The sequence below is a fragment of the Stegostoma tigrinum genome, chromosome 15, assembly GCF_030684315.1.
Source record: "Stegostoma tigrinum isolate sSteTig4 chromosome 15, sSteTig4.hap1, whole genome shotgun sequence".
NCBI lineage: Eukaryota > Metazoa > Chordata > Chondrichthyes > Orectolobiformes > Stegostomatidae > Stegostoma > Stegostoma tigrinum.
The window spans coordinates 7,225,197-7,248,329 of NC_081368.1; the positions used below are offsets into that span (position 1 = coordinate 7,225,197).

General features: G+C 42.8%; 1 non-coding gene across 1 annotated transcript; it reads right to left on the reverse strand.

Annotated features, from left to right (window-relative positions):
* Nucleotides 1-5,914: 5,914 nt before the first annotated feature.
* LOC125459095 (U2 spliceosomal RNA) lies at nt 5,915-6,106 on the reverse strand. The gene has a single exon (XR_007248962.1). It is a non-coding gene; the product is annotated as a U2 spliceosomal RNA (small nuclear RNA).
* Between the last annotated feature and the right edge of the window lie 17,027 nt (nt 6,107-23,133).

The following is a 23,133-nucleotide window of genomic DNA, read 5'->3' on the forward strand; positions in this document are numbered from 1 at the left end:
ACAGAACCCTTAGGAACATTAACATCCAGACAGGGATAACAAGGTGTAGAGCTGGATGAACACAGCAAGTCAAGCAGCATCAGAGGAGCTGGAAGGCTGACGCTTCGGGCATAGGCCCTTCTTCAGAAAATGGATCTGGGCATGCAGGTCCACTGTTCTCTAAAAGTGGCAACACAGGTGGCCAAAGTGATTAAGAAGGTATGTGGCATATTTGCCTTCATTGGCCGGGGCAAGAGTTGGCAAACCATGTTGCAGCTATATAAAACCTTGCTAGGCCTTATTTGGTGTATTGTGTGCAGTTTTGATCAGTACACTACCAGACAGAGGTGGAAGCTTTGGAGAGAATGCAGGAAAGGTTCACCAGGATGTTGCCTGGTCTCAAGGGCACTGGCCTTGAGGAAAGATTAAAAATAGTAGGGTGGTTTTCGCTGGAAAGACAGCAGCTAAGAGGAGACCTGACAGAGATCTACAAAATTATGAGAGGCATAGATAGGATGGATAGCCAGAGGCTTTTATCTCAGGTTTAAAGTTTCAATTACAAGGGGACAGAGGTTCAAGGTGAGACGGGGTAAGTGTGAGGGAGATGTGCGAGGGAAGGTTTTTTGTTTCACACAGAGAGTGGTAAGAGCCTGGAGTGCACTCCCAGAAGAGGTGATGGAAGTGGGGATTTTGGCAATATTCAGATGCTCCTGGGTGTTACATGAATAAGGAGGGAATAGAGGGATACAGGCTGAATAAGGGCAAGTTTGCTTTTTAGATTAGTTAGGGCATGTTGATCAGCACAGGCTTGGAGTGCCGAAGGGCCTGATCCTGTGATGTACTTCTCTTTTGTTCTTTCATACCATGGTCCCGGCTTATGGTTTCTGAAGATTCCGAGGTATAAAATCCATAATATGTTGCTGAATGGCAACACGGTTTTTGAAGGTTTGACCAAACAGAACACAAGCTTCAACTACTTCGCATTTAACAAGGAGGAGGTGATGGCCTAGCAGTATTATCCATGGACTGTTAGCCTCAGAAATCCAGCTAATGTTCTGGGGACCTGGTTTCAATTTCCCACCATGCCAGGTGGTAGAGTTTGGATCAATAAAAATCTGGAATTAAGCGTTGAATGATGGCCATGAATTGAAAGTTGGAAAAACCCATCCTGTTCACTAATGCCCTTTAGGGAAGGAAACTGCCATCCTTACCTGGTCTGACCTACATATGACTCCAGACCCACAGCAACTTGGTTGACTGTAACTGTCCTCTGGGCAATTAAAGATGGACAATAAATGCTGCCTGGCCAGCAAAGCCATCATCCTGTGAATGAATGAACGAAAAATCAATTTGGCTGGTGTTAAACTGAAACAAGTATTGAACCTGAGCATGTGTAAGGATTTTGAAGCTTTGCAAGGATTCTACATGCCCTGCTTTTATTCTTTACACCTCATTCCAACCAGCAGGCATTAGGACCAGTTCAACTTCAGTCAATGTTTATTACAGGTCCTGATGTCTACATCTATTGCAATGACAGGAAAAGTCGTGCCTGGGATAGTGCAGGGTAATTTCGCCCCAAGCAGCATTAAACTTTCCTCAATAGGAGTGGACGCAGTAAGCTAGAGACTGAGACCTTGTCACCATCAGGTCACGTGCTGTGAAAGGATGCTGATGACATGAACATTTCTCTTAAATATACGTTGTTGAACATTTGAGATATAACACAACAACACCCTTTTTTTCCCAAAAAAATGGACAAGAAACCCAAAGAAATAGTGCACCGTGTTGTAGATCCTTACCAATTGTCAAATTTACAATTATACAGCTGGTAAAGCAGAGATAACAATATCGGCATGCCAACTCTCAGTATAATGGCTTGGAAGGTTGACAATTCATCCTAATCTGGTGAACACAGTCCTATCTGGAGAGTCAAGTGTTGTTCTTGGATGCTTTTGGCAGACAGTGTGGTTGTCTCGCTGTTAGTGGCAATCCATCAGCATTTTGTACAATCATCATCATCAACATTAGAGTTTTATTCCTCTCTCCTTGCTCACTAGTAAGGTGTATTTCCAGCATTCTGATGGCACTGAGTGTAAAACCAGGAAGTATTGTCTCTTGGGCTTTGGCATGGTTTCCAGCTGTCAACCATGTTTTCCAGCTGTACATTAACTTGCGTGCTGACAGGTGAAATACAACAAGTGCAATAACATTGAAAATTTCCATCGCTGTTCACCGTGTCATGTGGATGATCAACTGTTCATTAAAAATTGATTAACTCATGGGTTAATTTAAAACAGTGAAACACTTTACAAATGATGAAGCAGGCTGTGAGCCTGGTGGAAAATAGATTTAAAATAGTTAAATGATTGATTTTGATCAGTGTGGTTGGGATGCAGAAAAGGGTATTTATCGATACTGTAGATCTCTGTGATACTACAGCTCCATTACATCAATCTAGTTGATTTCTGTAGTGTGCAGTTCACCAACTTACAGCAGACCAATTGCCAGGCAGAGTCACAGCATTGTTCTACATGTAGCCGATGGAGCCTTGAAGGTAAACTCTCCTTATAAGTGCAGAAACAACAATTGGTACGTTTAAAGAAAGAGTAAAATGCATCACCACCCTCCATTTATTTCCCACAATCCTGAAAATTTGTTCTCCTCAAGTACACCTCAGTTGTCTTGCTGTCTTTCTAATGAGACCTGACTCCATGGCCCTTTGAGGACACGCATTCCACGCATTCTAAACAAAATTCTATTTATAAGAAACATCCTCTTAATTTTCCTTTGAGTTCACTTGTGAATTATTTTAGCTCCAGGACCTCAGAATACCCATCCCCTGCTACACAAACCATCATGATTTTGAAAACTTGACATGGTCTCCTTTTCTTGCCATTCATCCTTCTGCTTTCTGTGAGATCAAAGTGGCTGCAAACTTAATTTGTGCATTCACAGTTAACAAACTTATATAAATCAATTGCCATTGAATGTGAACTGCATGAATTTGACACTGCTTTTAAAGTACAATAGAAATTTAAGCAGCGGGGGTCATATTGTACAGTTGAAATGTCCCTACTCTGGCCTAGAAGGCCCAGATTCAAGTCCCACCCGCTCCAAAGGTGTGTCATAACATGCCAAGGTAGTTTGATTTAAAAAGGTCTAAATTTCAAGTGGAAAAGATATGACCTTTCCAAGTTTCTTCAGTTATGAAGAAAATTAAATTGAATTTAATAGTAATTCTATCTCTCTTGGCCAAAGATGCTGCCAGGGCCTGCTGCGTTTCTGCAATAATTTCTATTTTTTTTCCCAGCATCCATGGTATTTTGATTTCATGATACAAATATAAGGTTGATATCCTCCTAGAGAATTTTGATGCAGGTGGTTATGTTGAAATGGAAAGGTTAATTAGCTGTTTCATGTGCCTTGATGGACATAGCTCATTGATGGATTACAAGAACATTGCGTTATCGTGTTCGGCTGCTTATATTTGCTTTGGGGGCCCTGACCATCGTCTTAATGAGTTGTGAAGTGCACTGGTAAGTTTTGAAGGCATGAAAGGTGCTACACTAGCGCAAATGCTTTTCTGCTCCCTCTTTGATCTATATTGATGTGGAATCATGAGAAGTTTTCCTTCTATGGCATTTTTTTTATCAATCAAGAGTTATTTTGTTCCTTCAAGCCCTGCAACTAAAATAATTTAAGCCTGTAGGATAAAAACAAATGGCCTACAAAGCTGTGCAAAGACATCCACCAAATTATTCCTGTGTCACCTTAACAAAGTTCAGAGAAACCCCATAGTGAGGAAAGAGGCCATGCAGCCCATCAGGCCCACACCAACACCAACACATCCCACCCAGACCTAGCCCCAAACCATATCCCTGTATTTTCAATGACTAATCACCTGGCCTGCCATGGGGCAATTTAGTATGGCCAATCTACCCACTCTACACATCTTTGGATTATGGGAGGAAACCTATGCAGGCACAGGGAGAACATGCAAGCTCCATACAGACAGTTGCCTGAGGCTGGATTCAAACCCTGCACCCTGGTGCTATGAAGCAGCTGCTCTAACCATTGAGCCACCGTGTTCCCCCCCACCTCGCCCCCGAAAGTTACTGAACCTCTAATCGCAGAGGCATCATCGTTGACAGTCTTAGGAACAATCAGCAAGACTAGCAGAACGTTCTACTTATTCTTAAAGGACTGAAAGACAAAAGTGGGGTAAGTGATGCTTTACTTGTACAGAGCCCTGGTTACACACTATGCGGAGCATTGCATCCAATTCTGGGCACCAAACTACGGGAAGGATATATGTTACCCTTGAATAGAGTTCACAGTAGATGCACCGAGTTATGTTATGGGTTCTGAATGTTGTTATAGACCAGACTAAACACCCTCAAAACATATCAAGGAGATAGACTAAACCCAAACATTTATCTTGTTTAGAAGAAAGTGTAAGGTGCTATGCTCCAGATGTAATTTACCTGGTGAAACTACTAGGCTTTAAGCAAAACACACTTTATTCTGACAAAATATTTAAAATACAAACAAATAAATAATTGGTAGAACTTTAAGACTATTGAAGTACTGAACAAAATATATTATTTAACAGCGACTCAATCACTGTTCCAATATAACAGCGTCCCATAAACACACCCTTGGCAAAGGCAAATTGAGCAAAACAGAGTTTCTTCACTTGCTACCTCTGCCAGCCCAGGAGAAGGAACATCAACAGAAGGAATTCAGCTGCATAGAGAGAACTCAAACATTTGCAGCAGCAAAGGAAGATCTGCATTCAGCAACTTCAACTTCAAACACCCCCAACTTCAACAACTGAAAACAAAACTGAAAGCCTGGTTCAGTGTGAGCCTGACTACACCTACTAATGCTTTTTTCGTCAAACTTTAAAGAAGAACCCAAAACTATTTACTCTGCTTTCCGTGGAACAGACACATCACCACCAGATTTACAAATCCCTGTTCAAGAGAAATAGGGCAGAACAACTCCTACTTCAAGGCACATACCTCCACAATGTATAATCTTGCTTTGTATGCCATTCATTATGCAAGTCTGAAGGATGGTTTCATGAAGCTAATTAAAACAACGCACAAAAAATCATCAGGTAGCGTAGTGTTCATTCTTTCACAGGAACCTCACAACACATCCCCAACTCAACCATTACCATCAAGCCAGAGGATCAACCCTGGTTCAATGAAATCTGCAGGAGGCCATGCCGGATATATTGAAAAATAACCTGGTGAATTTAGCACACAAAGCTTATTCACACTCCAGACAGTGGAAGCAGCAGGGATAAGAGATCCCACAAACAGCAGACCAAATCTAAGTTCCATAGTCCTTCTAAGTTCACTAATGAATGTTGGTGGACAATTAAACCAAAAACAGGAGGTACAGATTTAGAACATAGAACAGTATAGCACAGTACGGGCCCTTCGCCCCACAATGTTGTGCCAAACTTTTACTCGAAGCCTAAGGTCCATCTAACCTCCACTCCTACCTTATACTATCATCCATATGCCTATCTAATAGCAGCTTAAATGCCCCTAATGAGGCTGACTCCACTACCCTCTCTGGTAATCCATTCCACGCACCGGCCCCTCTCTGAGTAAAGAACCTGTCTCTGAAATCTCCCCTATATCTACCAACACTCATTTTAAAACTATGACCCCTCATAATAGCTACGTTCACCCTAGGAAAGAGTCTCTGTTGTCCACTCTACCTATACCTCTGATCAATTTGTACATCTCTATCAAGTCACCTCTCATCCTTCATCATCCTAAAGAGAAAAGCCCTAGCTCTCTCAACTTTGCCTTGTAAGACTTTCCCTCCATTCCAGGCAATATCCTTGTAAATCTCTTCTGCACCTTTTCCAATGCTTCCACATCTTTCCTGTGTCTGTTTGTAAAATTTACTTAATGAGGGGTGCACCATTCCTGGAAGCACTGCAATACCAAGTCGATGCGCAGAGTGGATGGAGCAAGCCCCTACTCCAACTCCCTGCTCCAAAAATCAGTTAAATACAGGATCCTTACAGAAAGGGCATATCAGATATTAAAACTGATCAGAACACAAACTACACTTGATTTTAGCCAGTAGGCCGAGATGCAGAAGTACAAAGGGATCTGGGAATGTTGGTCCAGGATTCTCTAAAAGTTAACTTGCAGATAGAGTCCGTGATTAAGAAAGCGAATGTAATGTTGTTGTTTATCTCAAGCGGGTTGGAATATAAAAGCAGTGATGTGCTTCTGAGACTTTATAAAGCTCTAGTTAGGCCCCATTTAGAATACTGGGTCCAATTTTGGGCCCCACACCTCAGGAAGGACATACTAGCCCTGGAGCGTATCCAGCGGAGATTCACACGGATGATCCCTGGAATGGTAGGTTTAACATATGATAAACAGCTAAGGATCCTGGGATTGTATTCATTTGAGTTTAGAAGGTTGAGGGGAGATCTAATAGAAACTTACAAGATAATGTATGGCTCAGAAAGGGTGGACGCTGGGAAGTTGTTTCCGTTAGCTGGGGGGATGAGGACTCATGGACACAGCCTTAGATTCGAGGGGGTAACTTTAAAATGGAAATGAGGAGAATTTCTTCAGCCAGACAGTGGTGGGCTTGTGGAATTCATTGCCGCGGAATGCAGTGGAGGCCGGGACGTTAGATGCCTTCAAGGCAGAGATTGATAAATTCTTGATCTCAGAAGGAATCAAGGGCTAAGGGGAGAGTGTAGCGAAGTGGAGTTGAAATGCCCATCAGCCATGATTTAAATGGCGGAGTGGACTCGATGGGCCGAATGGCCTTACTTCCACTCCCATGTCTTATGGTCTTATGGTCTTAAGCGATCTTCCCATCTGAGAAGGGTGAAGTCAGCCCATTAGTCCAAAAAAACACAATTCTGAATCAGTTGAAACCAACTTCAGCCAGAAGTGGTGAGTGGATGATAAATTTCAGCCCTTCCTGAGGTGCATAGCATCAGTGATCATTCAGCAAATTTGATCCACTCCAAATGGCTTAGTATGGACCTAAATATTGATGACTAGATCCCAGCAATGAATGATGAATGAAAAAATGATACTGGCAGTATTAGCCACCTTTTATATGCATATTCCATTACCATGGAATCATTCCATTCCATTAATAGCCATAAGCCACCATCAGAAACCACTACAGCCCATGTGCTGCAGATACACTCATGGTGCTCTTAAGGGGTGAGTTGCAATTCTTTCGTCCAGTGACCGTGGAGGAGCAGTGATACAGCCCAAATCAGGCAGGTGAGTGACTTGAAGGGGAGCCTGCAGCTAGTACTATTACTACGCATCGGCTGTCTTACCCTTCCAGATGCGAAAGGCTGGAAATTTGGAAGGTCTTGTTGATGGAGCTCCAACAAGGTGGCAGTTGATAGATGCACTGTTTTCTCTCACCAGTCAAATCTCTATCCACATCAGTAGTCAGCTTTGTCAGTGATTCCTGTCACATTCTTGAGGGTACAAAAGAAAATGTCATTATATCTGGCAACTTATTGTCAGAAATCTTTACAGGCACATGCAATCAGATTTCGAAGAAGTAGTGTCTACCACATTTCATTGATACGTTACTTGTACGCAAAACAGATTTCATTCATGGAATTGCTACAATGCAGAAAGAGGCCTTTCAGTCCATCGAGTCAGTACTGACCCTCTGATGAGTATCACACCCAGATGCAACCCCTCTACCCTTTCCCCATTTGCCTATAATCCACCCAGCCTGCATATCTCTGGACACTATAGGCAGTTTAGCATGGCCAATCCACCTAACCTGAAAGAGGAAACCAGGGCATCTGGAGGAAAACCCACACTGACGTGGGGAGAACATACAAACTCCAGTTACCCGAGGTTGGAATCAATCCCAGGTTCCTGACACTGTGATGCAGCATTGCTAACCACTGAACTAACTGGTTGTATCAGGAAAGATTCTACTGATCACTATTTGGCAATGAAAGGTAGAACTGAGGGCTAAATCAAGGTTCCTGCAGAAGTCTCCTTGTGAGACTATGCTTTTTCCTCAATGTCAAGAGAAGAGAAACAAACGAGATGAAACATTTTCCCCAGTTGCTAGAAACCAATTGTCCAGGAAGTACATGTATACAATATGCTGAGTGAAGGCATGTAAAACTCCCCTTTATATAGACCAAATCACAATTACAGAAACATTACAGTACTTTTTGAAAAGTGGGAATTGATGTTAAGACCACTGTTTATTAGCCATCCATCAATGCTCTTGGTGGTGAGCCAATTGTTCAACCACTTCAGTCCATACGGAATCCCTACAGTGTGGAAGCAGGCCATTCAGCCCAAATCAGCCATCTGAAAAGCACCTCACCCAGACCCATACCCTTACCCTAGCACTGTAACCCGACATAACCAATCCACTTAATCTGCACATCTTTGGCCTGCGGGAGGAAGCCCACACAGACACTGGGAGAATGTGCAAACTCCGCATAGTTATCTGGGGCTGGAATCACACCTGGGTCTCTGGTGCTATGAGGCAGCGGTGCTAACCACATAACCATTGTGTCACTTCTCATGGTGAAGGAGTCTCCAAGTGGCTATTCAGGAGGGAAGTTCCAGTATTTTAGCATAGCAATAATGAAAGAATATCTTATGTTAGCTCAGCTGGCAGCAGTCAGCTGTTTGTATTTTTACAATTACGGATGGAAGCCAGAATATGGAAAGTTTCAATCATAAAATTGGACTTTGAAGGCAATCAGTCCATTGTACCGGTGCCAGCCTTTTGCAAATGGCTATCCAATTTGTCCCACTCCCCTGATCATCCCTGATTCAACAGAATACTTCAACTTTCCAAATATTTACCTAACTGCCATTTAGAAGTTACCATCCAATTTGTTTCCATTGCTTTTTAAGGTTGCACATTCCTGATTACAACATCACGCCATTGTAAATGTGAAAAAAAACTTTTTTTAATCCACTTCTTTTGACAACAAACTTTAAGTCTATCCTTTGTTTCCCTGCCCTCTTGCCAACGAAATTGATTTATTCTAACTGGGGAGCTTCCTGTTTGCTGTCTGCCTCTCACAATGATTAACCATGAGATCTACTGTCCAATGGCTCAAATCTGCTTAAAATCAGCAGAGATTTTAAATCAACCGAGGATAGAATGATGAGAAAGTGAAGGGATGACGAAGGGTGTTTAACACAGTTTAAGTACCACTGGCTCCTATAGTTCTGACAAATTAGCAGTGGGTTGTTGTACACTGATGGGCCAAATGGCCTGCTTCTACACTGTAGGGATCCTAAGAAATGGTTATCACTAATATTTGGATGGATATTCAGTAGAAGTGAGAATGGTTTAAAGACTGAAACTGAGCCAGATGATGCAAATCAACAATTATAGGATTGTGGATGTCTCCTCTACATTGGGGAAATGAAGTGCAGACTGGGCAACCCTTTCACAGAACACCTATGTTCTGTCTGCAAAAAAAAACACCCTGAGCTTCTAGTTGCAATCTGCTTCAATGTATCATCCTGCTCCCTGGCTAATATCTCTGTCTTGGGCTTTCTGCAGAGTTCTAATGCAAGCTGGAAGAACAACACTTCATAATGGTTTGGAAACTCTGCAGCTTCTGGACTCAATATTGAGTTCAACAATTTTAAGATGTGAGGCACTTTCATGTATACTTACCCCAAACCCAACATACCAGGCCTTGTAATCACATGGGATGCTGCCACAACAGCCCCACTGTCAGTTACTAATGGTCCCCATGAAAATCTATTCTTTCCCCCAAGACCTTTAAACACTCCTCTGTCTGTTCAAATGATTTAGTCTCTCTTTGGGCTCTATCTTCACCTATCGTTTACTCCTCCTCTCCCCATCCCAACTCCCAAAACACCTCACCCCACCTTCTTCGTAAATACCAACCTTTTCCTGGCTATTGTCAGTTCTGAAGAAGTGTCAGAGTTCAGAAGAATGAGGGCGGGATCTCATTGAAACATAAAATCCTGATAGCCTTGGGTAGGCTAGACGCGGGAAGAATGTTCCTGACGTTGGGGAAGTCCAGAACTAGGGGTCACGGTCTAAGGATGAGAGGTAAGCCACTGAGCTGATGAAGAATTTATTACTCAGAGAGATGTAAACCTCTCGAATTCTCTCCGAAAGCAAGCTGTTGGGGAAAGTTCATTAGATACATTCAACAGGGAGCTGGACATGGCCCTAGTGGCTAAAGGGATCAAGGATATAGAGAGAAAGGGGAAAGAAAGCAAATTGCATGATCAGCCATGATCATATTGAATGGCGGTGCAGGCTGAAAGCACCAAATGGCCCACTCCTACACAGATTTTCCATGTCACTGGACCTGAAATGTTAACTATGATTTCTCTCTAAAGATGCTGCTGTACCTGTTGAAGTTTTCCAACAATTAAAAACTGAAAGAACTGCAGATGCTGTAAATCAGGAACAAAAACAGAAGTTGCTGGAAACGCTCAGCAGGCCTCGCAGCATCTGTGGAGAAATAAAATCAGAGTTAACGTTTCGGGTTCAGTGACCTTTCTTCAATTCTGGTCACCGTTAACTCTGATATTTCTTTACAGATGCTTCCAGGCCTGCTGAGTTTTTCCAGCAACTTCTGTTTTTGTTTCTATCTCTGATTTCCAGCATCTGTAGTTCTTTCTCTTTCTTTTAAACACAGGGTTGTAGTCCAATGTGACACATCACTTTTTTGAAGAGCTGGGTGACAAACAAGAATAAAACCTTTGTGCAAAATATTATTCACTGCATTTACAGTCAAACACAACACCAAAGAAACTCACACTGATATAGAACCTTTAAAAGTAAGAAATAATGCAAGGAATTCAAAAAAGGGCATTATGAGCACTGTCATTAGCATAGAGAGTGAGGCAAAGAGGTGGAGAGCTCTCGGGAGGGAAGTCCAAATCTTTGGGCTCTGGTAGTTGAATGTGTGCTTTACAAACACAAATATTTTTTTTTCATTTCTTCAAGGTTACATGTTCAGGGAATTCACTAGAACTTCTCATTTCCGACTTGACATTTGTTAAGCTGATTTATTTCCGTGAACTCACTCTGCTTCCTCAACAAGATGGAAAAAAATAAATTCCCAGTGGATTTTTTTTTTCTGCAGATTCAAAGAATATTCCAATGCAAGTCAATCCAAGAGGAATATTTTGTTTAAGGCAAGAAACTGCTGGAGATACTAAATTTAGAAGGAAATATTTCTCACACGATGACATCCTGCCTTATGAAACCTGCAAAATACAATGAATGGAGATGAGGATAACATGCGGCAACTTGTGAGCAATTTGTAGATTTTTGACAAAATATGATCCATAGAATATGTGCATGGTGGAAACAGGCCCTTCGGCCCAACAAGTCCACACAGCATTCCACCCAGACATTTCCCCCAATAACCCACCTAATGTACACATCCCTGGACATTATGGGCAATTTCACATGGCCAATTCTTCTAACATGCACATCTTTTGGACTGTACGAGGAACCACACACAGACACAGGGAGAATGTGCAAACTCCACACAGACAGTCACCTGAGGGTGGAATCGTACCCAGGTTCCTGGCACTGTGAGGCAGCAGTGCTAACCACTGAGGCGCCATCAGTTCAAATAGGATTAGCGGCATGAATCGCGGACAATCAGTGGTAAGATTTCTCTTAACTCAACTCTGAATCAGAATGATTCAACTGCTTTTTCAAGCAATGTCTGACCCTTTTCTCACACTTGATCCCTCATAGCCTCTCTTCCCTCCCACAGCAGCAATAGGGTCCTCCTGTTCCTCCCTTACCACACTACCAGCATCCACATCCAAACGATGGTAATCCACTGTCTCCAGTGGGATTTCACCACCAGACACATATTCCCCTTTGCCTCCTTGTCAGCCTTTGACAGGGACTGTTCCCTCCGTGATGCATTGGTCCACTCGTCTTCCACACCAACGCCTTCCCTCACTCCCACAGCACCTTCCTATGTCACAGAAGATGCAATACCTTCTACCTCCCTCTTCACTATCCAATGCCCAGAAACACCTTCCAGGTAAGGCAGTGATCCACCTGCGCCTCAGTCCATCTAGCTGACTGTAGTTGCTGGTCACTATGTGGTCTTCTCTACGCTGGGGAGACGAAGCACAGGCTGGACATTCGTTTTGCAGGACACTATCCATAAAAATGTCCCTGAGCTTCCTGTTGCCCACTACTTCAACACACTATTCTGTTCCTTGGCCAACAATTCTGTCTCAGGCCTGCTGCAATGCTCCAGTGAGCACCCCCAACAGCATCAAAGGGTAGCATCTCAGGATCCTGTCGCCTCTCAGACTTTACATCGAGTTCAGTAACTTTGCAATTTGATTTTTCCCGCCTTACTTTACCAACCTCACACCCTATTCCTGTTATGACACGGGTTGTTTTCAGCACAGCCTTCCCATTCCCTTCTACTCTCAGCTTTCACTATCACTTATCCAGTTTCACTTCTATCCTGCCTTACTCTCAATAATTCCTTGGTTTACTACTACAATATCTCTCTTTCTGAGCTCTGTTTGCACATATCCACTCACCAAAACGCCAATCTGTATTCAGCACACATACCACATTTGTTCCTGGTTGTCATCAGCTCTGATTAAGAGTCATTGGGTTTGAAACATTAACTCTGCTTTCTCTGAATGCACACTACCAAGCCTACTGAGTTTCGCCAACAATTTCAGCTCCCGTTTTACATCTCCAGCATCTGCAGTTCTTTATTTTATTGTACCTCTTCAGAGGCTTTGCACTCAATCTAGACACTGACTATTGGACTAAGGGATTGCTGCACTGTCAGAGTGACATTTCTTGAGATGAGACAAGCCAATAGCTTGTGGTAGAGCCACCCAGTCCTCTCATGCTAAGGGAAAGCAACAGAAAGCAAAGGAAAAGTAATTTAAATAAAAGCAAAATGCTGTGAATGTTGAAAATCTGAAACAAAAACAGAAAGAGCATAAGAACAAGGAGCAGGAGGAGATCAATCCGTCCCCTCGAGCCTGCTCCACCATTCAATGGGATCGTGGCTGATCTCATCTCAGCTTCAACTTCAATTTCCTGCCCATTACTAATTAAAACTCTGTCTGTCTCATTCTTAAATTTATTTGATGTTGCAGTGCTCACCATACTCCCAGGTAGCAAACTCTACAGATTCATGACCTTTTGAGAGAAATTGTTCCTCGTGACCTCAGTTTTAAACCTTAATACCCCTCGGTCTAAAATGATGACCTCTTGTTCTAGATTACCCCACATGAGGAAACATGCTTTCTATGTCTCCTTTGTCTATATCTCGACTAGATCTCCTCTCATTCTTCTAAACTCTAGCAAGCACAGGTCAAATTTGCTCAATCTGTTCTAATGAATTGAACCCATCATCTCTGACCTTATTTTAGTGAACCTCAAAAGGACTGGCGAAACTCAGGACGTCTAGCAATACCTGTGGATGTTCTTCTAAAGCAGAGTCATATGGGCTGAAAACACTGACAAAAGCAATTTGAACATCGTAGAGATAGGAAGTAAAGGGGGGAGTCATTGAAATTGCACATCATGGGATCAGGGAATTGATAAGTTCAACAGCTGTCAAATCAGCCTCCTTTAAGAAAAAGATGGGATGATTCTCACAGAAGTGAGAAAAAGATGGGATGATTCTCACAGAAGTGAGCAGTAGCTGGAAAGGAAGTGGAGGACTATTGCAAACTACACATGATGGATACTGTTGCTACTGGAGAAGATCACAGCACCATGTCTGACTTCCCTGTCATAGAGGAGCTGGACAGAAAACCCAACAAAGAAGAGCTCAGCAAGGCCACTGACCTTCTCCCAGTCAGAAAACACTGGGAAATGATAGCATTGCATCTGACACCAGTGAGTGTGAGTCCTGCTGCTGCATTTCCACAGAGCGCTGTGTCTCCAAGGGAGGAGAGATTTGTTCCTCAAGTCACATGCTACACAAGTACACTTTCTGCTTAGAACTCTACAGCTTTGAGGTCTCAGTGTTGAATTCAGCAACTTCAGAAACTGGTTGCTTTACGGCCATTCTTGATTTTTATTCATATTCTTTCAATTATCCCCTCATTTCCCCAACAGCCCTGGTAGATTTAGAATTAGAACTAGGTTTTATTGTCATGTATCTGGATGTGAGTTTGCTCGCTGAGCTGGAAGGTTCATTTTCAGACGTTTCATCACCATACTAGGTAACATCATCAGTGAGCCTCCGACGAAGCGCTGCTGTTATATCCCGCTTTCTATTTATCTGGTTAGGTTTCCTTGGGTTGGTGATATCATTTCCTGTGTTGGTGATGTCATTTCCTGTTCTTTTTCTCAGGGGATGGTAGATTGGCTCCAAATCAATGTGTTTGTTGATGGAGTTCCGGTTGGAATGCCATGCTTCTAGGAATTCACGTGAGTGTCTCTGTTTGGCTTGTCCGAGGATGGATGTGTTGTCCCAATCAAAGTGGTGTCCTTCCTTATCTGTATGTAAGGTTACTAGTGATAGTGGGTCATGTCGTTTTGTGGCTAGTTGATGTTCATGTATCCTGGTGGCTAGCTTTCTGCCAGTTTGTCCAATGTAATGTTTGTCGCAGTTCTTGCAATGTATTTTGTAGATGATGTTTGTTTTGTTTGTTGTCTGTATAGGGTCTTTTAAGTTCATTAGCTGCTGTTTTAGTGTGTTGGTGGGTTTGTGGGCTACCCTGATGCCAAGAGGTCCGAGTAGTCTGGCAGTCATTTCGGAAATGTCTTTGATGTAGGGGAGAGTGGTTATGGTTTCTGAGCCTGTTTTGTCTGTTTGTTTGGGTTTGTTGCTGAGAAATCGGCGGACTGTGTTCAGAGGGTACCCATTCTTTTTGAATACGCTGTATAGGTGATTTTCCTCTGCTCTGCGTAGTTCCTCTGTGCTGCAGTGTGTGGTGGCTCGTTGGAATAATGTTCTAATGCAGCTTCGTTTGTGGGTGTTGGGATGGTTGCTCCTGTAGTTCAGTATTTGGTCCGTATGTGTTGTTTTCCTGTAGACGCTGGTTTGAAGTTCCCCATTGGCTGTTCGCTCTACTGTGACATCTAGGAATGGCAGTTTGCTGTTGTTTTCCTCCTCTTTTGTGAATGTTATGCCAGTAAAGGGTATTATTGATGGTCTTGAAGGTTTCCTCTAATTTGTTTTGTTTAGTGATGACAAAGGTGTCATCCACATAGCGGACCCAAAGTTTGGGTTGGATGATTGGCAGAGCTGTTTGTTCCAGTCTCTGCATTACTGCCTCTGCTAAGAACCCTGATATTGGTTGGCCAGTTGGCCCTGGGAAGGTGGTGATAGGTTGCCAGATGCTGTAGGTTGACTAACAATGCCATTAGGGAAGGAATCTCAGGATTTTGATCCAACAACAGTGAAGGAACAGCAATATATTTCCAAGTCAGAATGGTGAGTGGCTTGGAGGGGAACTTGAAAGTGATGGTGGCCCCATGCATCTGCTGCCCTTGTCCTTCCAGCAGGAAATGGTTTAGAAGGTGCTGTCTGAGGACCTATGATGAATTTCTGTGGTGCATCGTGCAGATACACACTGCTGCTACTGAGTGTCAGTGGTGGACGGAGTGGATGCTTATGGATGCATTGCTAATTAAGCAGGATACTTTGTCCTGGATGGTGTCAAACTTCTCTGGTGACAGCTCTTCCTCGTGCCATCTTCAGTACAAAGGTACCAAGGTACAAAATCTTAGGCAAAAGATAGGAAAATAAAAAAAGTATAGTTAAAAGTTCAACAGTCTTTCTTAAGAGTGTAGCCATGGTGGTCTCACACTCCCTATAAGGGCTCAATCTCCTCCACTCCTTGGGACACCTTGGGCTGTCTGCTCTCCTTGCTGCCATGGAAGCAGGGAGACCTCCCGCAATGCTGTGTTGAGCTCATTCTTCCTACACTGGGCTCAATCTCTGGCCATCGAAGCCCTGGTCCAGGCTCCCAGCCACTGTCAGGCTCCCAGCCCTTTTGAAGCTGCACTCTTATGGATGCCTTTTCCTTCAAAACTGAAAGAAAGAAAGGAAAAACAAGTGAAGAAGAAAATAAGAAAGTAAAGAAAAAGAAAAGCAGGTGGAGTGGACAAGCCTACTCTGCTGCTGCCATCTGGTATTATTGTAGTTATATAATGTTTGTGTCTTTGCACTCATAGTAGGAATCAATTCTTCTACTTTCAGATTTTAATTTACATCCTTTTCACATCTGTCTTTTTCTCTTTTCTACCACTAATAATTCCTTTGTTATTTGTACTAGGCCTCTACACCATTAGCCCCCTTGCTCCTCCTCCGCTGCCTTTCTCAAAAACATAAGAAAGGATGGTTTTCCAACACCTTTCGCCTCTGTAGTGGGGTCATTCCGGACACAAAACATTCACTCTATTTCTTTCTCCACAGATGCTGGCAGACCTGTTGGGTCTCTCCAGTCTTCTCTGTGCTTCTCAGATGCTTGTCCTTTACAGCCGGTGGCAAATCAATTGGCTGGGCCTCATGAGCTGCATGGATTGTGGATGCAACCAAAATGCAGCTACACCCTCAGTGACGAGCTTGCAATTGATACGAGACTAGTTTTGTTCAGGTCTGTGATACAAAGACATTGGTAAGCAAGATCTCAAAGCTGGCCAATGCATGGGAAGTCTTCTCTTCAGAATGCAGTGCCTTGAGGCAAGTCATCAGCAGCGGGGTGAAAAAAAATCTGAAGTCAATAAGAAATGACTAACTGGCAGAAAAGAGAGACTACTGCATGGAAAGAAACTTATCATTTAACCTCAGGCCATTGCTGTTCGTCTGTGACAGCAGTGAAAGGCACTAATGTTTACAAATCAGACTCTACAGGCACAGCAGATGACACTCAGACCAGCAGTGAGAGCTACATTAGGCGCAGTCCATTATCTCCTGATATGGAAGAGTGCTAGCCACAGGTGACAGCTTTTAAAGAGCCCTCTTGTTTCTGAGCATTCAAATAAACTGACTATCTGTTGTCTGGAAAAGTCAGGCACAAACTCATTGCACAAAAGGCCTTGGAAATATGAGTTAAGTCTCTATTTGCATACCTAATGACTTGAAAACCTGTATCAGGCATCCTGGATGGCAAAAGGGCGTTATGACCAATATGGCATGTGGCACACTTTCAGTATAATCTGAGTGTGCACACACACACACACTCACATCACATACACGCCTACAAATACACACACACACACACACACACACACACGCGCGCGCGCATGCCTACAAATACACACACACACACCTACAAATACACACACACACACACACACGTACGCCTACAAACACACACACACACACACACACCTACAAATACACACACACACACACACAGAAAAATGCACACACCTACGAACACATGCACACACACCACAATATTCTGCAGAATGCGATTTTTGCCTGAATGAATGACCTTCGGCAATTAAATAATAACCTCATTAAAAGCTAGTTGCTAAACTTAACAAATAAAATGGACGCCCCTGTCTTGTTTATTTCAAGTAACTGAAACTGGAATTTAAGGCATTTGATAACAGTGTGGAGCTGGAGGAACACAGCTGGCCAGGTAGCATCAGAGGAGCAGGAAAGCTGACGTTTCGGATCGGGACCTTTCTTCAGAAATGCTGATGCTGCCTGGTCTGCTGTGTTCCTCGGGCTCCACACTGTGTTATCACTGACTCCAGCATTAGCAGTTCTTAAGGCATTTGAGGTGATTTGCAAAAGCTGTTTTGCTTCAGAGGTCAGAACCTCTGCTACTGTCCAGATTTAAGGTATTTGAAAGCTTTTCCAGGTTTTAAACACAGAGCAGTCGGTTAATATTTCAGTGCTGAATTCATTGAGGTGTGGTTAACCACACGAGATTTTCAACTATTACTCCATCAGATGGGTGAGGAAGACTCAGAAATGGCAGAATGTTGCCAATGGAGCAAAACAGTTTCACCTGTATTCTGCATCTCGTGGCTCATTGAGGGAATGCCACAGTTTACAAAGTAACTTCTTAGTTTGCCTAAATAACACTTCACAACATTGCATGTGAACTGATGGGAATGCACAAAACTGAATTTTATTTTGTAATTTTTGACAAAGGTATATTTCCCTGAGGTATTCCGTTGATTTCATCTTGCATGGTTCTGTTCCACAGGATCTCATGATCACATAGATGTAGATACCATGATTGACAGTCATGCCTACATTCACGTTCGCACTATTTAATCTGAATCTATTCGAGGAGAGACATATGGCCCTCTACAACCTGCCTGAAGACCCCATGAGAATGTCTACAGTTGTACACCCTCAGGGTGAAATTGGTATTTTAGAAGGAAATAAGAAATGATTTCAAGCAGAATTCATATTTTTTGGCGAAACGTTTATTGGCAGCAAAAAACAAGGTCGATTCTCTTTTACTTAAAGTAGCTGGGTGCGATATAGATGCCATCTGCCAGAGTGCTTGCTACTCATGTTAAAGCTCAGGGTAAATCATCTATAGGTACTTTTGCTTTAAACTTTATTCTTGAGATACAGGTCTCATTGACAAGGCTGGTATTTATTGCCTGTACTAGTGGCCCTTCAACTGAGCAGATTGCAAGGCCATTTCAGAGGGCAGTGATGGATTAATCACCTTGAGGTGAAATAGGCATCACATGTAGGCCAGACCAGGTAAGGAAGCCAGATTTTCTCACATGAAGGGCATTTGCTAACCAGATTGCTGTGTACAATGATCACCATTGGTCTTGTGATCCAGATATATCGAATGGATTAAAGTTTCACTTGCTGTTGTGATGGAATTTGAACTTGTGACCACAAAGTACTAGCCCGGGCCTCCGAATTACCAGGTTTAAACCATCTACCCTTCTCCCAGTTGTCTGTCTCCTGATGGGACAATAGTCTCACGTTTGCTAAGATACTGGTGACTTTACCTTCAAACAGACAACCCCTGACATTTAAACAGTAACACTTGCTCTAAATTCTCTGAGGTATAAGTCCTTTACAGATTCACATCATGAGGCCCTTCAGAATTTTATATGTTTCAAGCAGTTTTATAGTATGCTATATAGCCCTCCGCTTCTTCCTGTCCCGCAGGCCCGACCAGTCCCCCTCCACCGACACTCTCATCCGCCCATATGGTATCAATGTGGACTTCACCAGTTTCAAAATCTCCCCTTCCCCTACTGCATCCCTAAACCAGCCCAGTTCGTCCCCTCCCCCCACTGCACCACACAACCAGCCCAGCTCTTCCCCCCCACCCACTGCATCCCAAAACCAGTCCAACCTGTCTCTGCCTCCCTAACCGGTTCTTCCTCTCACCCATCCCTTCCTCCCACCCCAAGCCGCACCCCCAGCTACCTACTAACCTCATCCCACCTCCTTGACCTGTCCGTCTTCCCTGGACTGACCTATTCCCTCCCTACCTCCCCACCTACACTCTCTCCACCTATCTTCTTTACTCTCCATCTTCGGTCCGCCTCCCCCTCTCTCCCTATTTATTCCAGTTCCCTCTCCCCATCCCCCTCTCTGATGAAGGGTCTAGGCCCAAAACGTCAGCTTGTGTGCTCCTGAGATGCTGCTTGGCCTGCTGTGTTCATCCAGCCTCACATTTTATTATCTTGGAATTCTCCAGCATCTGCAGTTCCCATTATCTCTTATAGTATGTTCTGTTGTATAGTGCTGCATTGCATAGTTTAAGGGGACGCAATAGTCCAGTGGTTTTACTATGAAACTATTAACCCAGGAACCCAATTGATGTCCTTGGGACATGGGTTCAAATCCTAACCTGGCAAATGGCAGAATTTGAATTCAATAAGAATCTGGAATTAAGAGTGAATTAATGATGATTATGCTGCTTGGCCTGCTGTGTTCATCCAGCTCTACACTTTGTTATCTCTGAGGAAAAACCCTTATGGTTCACGAATGCCCTTTGCCTGGTCTGGCCTACATGTGACTCCAGGCCCACAGCAAATAGCAATTCTAGCAGCTCTGTGTGAAATTAGGGGCAGAGCTAATCAGTGACAATCACATCTTGCGAATAATTTTTAAAAAGAACCCTCTAAACTTTCATTTAAGTCTGTCCTAAAAAACCCAAGTTTTAATCTAAAGTATGGTTGATCTTTTATGGCTCATGGTGTGTGAATGCAAGTGGTTAGTGAAATTATTCTTAAATGTGCGTTACTAATTAAGTTCTTAGAGTTTGCAAAATCTTAAAGCTTCACCCATGGATGTCTTTTGCAACCACCTGTGACGTGGTGATCTGAACTGCACTGCCTCAAGGGCAGATCAGTGTACATTGCATGGTAACTTCGAAAAGACAGTTAGGTCTCAGCCTGTAAGGGAGGCAATTATATGGCCATAAGGGAAAGAGCAGGAGATTGGGACAAATTAGGCAAACCTTGGCAGAAGTCATGATGGCCATTCGGGCTGTTGATTCTAACTTTGGTAATTAATGAAAAGGTGAACCACTTGGTCTCTTTTTATCATAACTCAAGGCCATATCCACTCAGCATTAATTACAATCAGTTTTAAATATTAATTCTTGTTGTGCCTCTGTTATACATTAAGAAACCCGATGACTATCCTTTTGAAATCTGGTTACATTAAACATTGACAGCGACATCCTAGCTGTTTAGTGCTTAATTAATTACCCTGGGTGAATATCTATTTTTAATAAGTGTGTGCAGTAAATTTCACACAGTCATGTCTATAGCTTTTGTACCATGTCAACAATCAAGCTTGCACCATCTGACAAACCTAATAAATAATGCTTAGGGTATCAGATTTTCAGAAAGTTAATTCTATGACTACCTGCAAAATACTCCAGGTCTTTATTAAATTAAAGCATTTATTATTAATATTGGAACCATTGAGAATCAAATGTGTAACATTTAAAGTCATCCCACACGTAGTTGGTGAAAAGTACAAAATAACTGATGTACTAGAATTTTTTAATTCACTTATGCGATGTGGCATCACTGACTGGCCATCTCGAGTTGCCCTTGAGAAGATGATGGTGAACTGCCATCTAGAACAGTTTCAGTCCATGTGCTGTAAGTAGACCCCACAATTCCCTTGGGGAGGGAATTCCATGATTTGACACAGTAAGCTTACTATTGCTTACAAACACATCTTTTCTGCATCTAACCATAAACCTAAAGTTCAATCGGAACAAAATTCTAAATAAATTTGGGTGGGGGATGGGGGGGTTGGTATTCTGGTGGCATTTTCACAAAGCTATTGATCCGAGGAAATATTTGAGGGCCATGAATTTTAATCCTGCCATAATAAACGTGGAATTGGAATTCAGTAAACATCATGAGAGCTGATGAAAAATTGTCCATTGTAGAGAAAAGCTAGTTCACTAATGTCCTTTTTAAGGAAGTAAATTACTGCCCTTCCCTGGACTGGCCTACATGTGACTCCAGACCCGCAGCACTTATGGTTGACTTATGAACTTATGACAAATATGAGCAAGAAGTGGGAACAAGCTATTGAGTTGGATCGTGAGACATATTATTCACAGTGTTGGCAAAGATGTGTAGCTTGGGTTGTGGATAAGGTTGTTGACTTGCTCATCGAGCTGGCTTGTTTGAGATCAGATGTGTTGTCACCATGCTAGGTGACATCATTGATGGAGCTTCCAATGAAGCAATGTTATTCTACCCCACTTGGGATTTATACTGTCTGCTCCGTTATCGCGAGTGCTGGTTTTGATCTGTATGGGTTTAAATGTGGCGTCCATTCTATATGTTTGTTGATTGAAGTATGGGTGGAGAACCATGCCTCTAGGAATTCCCATGCATGTTTATGTTTGGTTTGGGCTACTATGGTTACTTTGTCCTGTTAGAATGATGGTTTTTATTGTCTGAATGTACTAATATTAAAGAGAGTTCATCATGCCATTTTGCTGCTAGCTGATGTTTGTATATTCTGATGGCTAGTTTTCTTCCTGTCTGTCCAATGTAATGTTTGTGGCAGTCAATGCACAGTGTTTTGTAAACCACCTTCGTTCTGCATGTTGTGGGAATGGGACCATTAATCCTCGTAAGTGATTGTCGTAGAGTGGCTGTGGGCTTGTGGCTCGCCATGATTCCTCGTGGTCTTAGGAGTCTTACTGTCAGTTCCGATATATTCCTGATGTAGGGAGGTGTGGTAAGTGAGTTAGGGCATACTGTAGCCTCCTGTTGTCTATTTTGTAGGCGTCTGTGGATGAAGTTGCAGGGATATCTGTTTGAGACGAGGATCTTGTATAAGCGTTCCTCCTCTTCCTGGAGTAATTCTGGAGTGTTGCAGTGAATCTTGGCCTGTTTAAATCGCATCTCCATGCACATGATTATAATGAATGCCTGAACTAGTTCAAATGGTCTGATCCTGCTTATAGTTTTTTTTATGTTCCTATGCTCTCAGCAGAGGGAGATTTCAATATTCACCACCAAAACTGACTTAACAATGTCACTACTCATTGAACTGGTCAGGTCCGAAAGGACATTGTTGTTAAACTGGCTGTGCAGCAGGTAATGGAGGAACCAATCAGAGGGAAAAACATGCTTGACCCTATTCTTACTAATCTGCCTGCTGCAGTTGCAGATGCCATTGACAGTATCGGTAAGATCAGCCAATACATGGTCCGTGTGGAAATGAAGACTGGCCTTCACATTGAGAATACCCTCTGTTGTGTGGCACTATTACCAAGCTAAATGGGACAGACTTCAAACAGATCTAGCAACTCACGATAAGGGATCCATGAGGCGCTGTAGGCCATCAACAGCAGCAGAATTGTTCTCCAGTACAATTTTTAATCTCATGGCCCAGCATTTCCACCCAATCAACCATTAGTTTCAAGCCAGGGGATCAACCCTGGTTCAATAGAGAATGCAGGAGGGCATGCCAGGAGTAGTGCCAAGCATAATTAAAAATAAAGTGTCAATCTGGTGAAACTACCAAACAGGACTACTTGCATTAAACTTGCCAAACAGCATAAACAATAAGTGATAGACAGAGCTAAACTATTCAACAACCAACGGATCAGAACTAAGTTCTGTAGTGTGGCCATGTCCAGTTGTGGATGGTGGTGGACAATTAAACAACTCATTGGAGAAAGAGGATCCACAAGT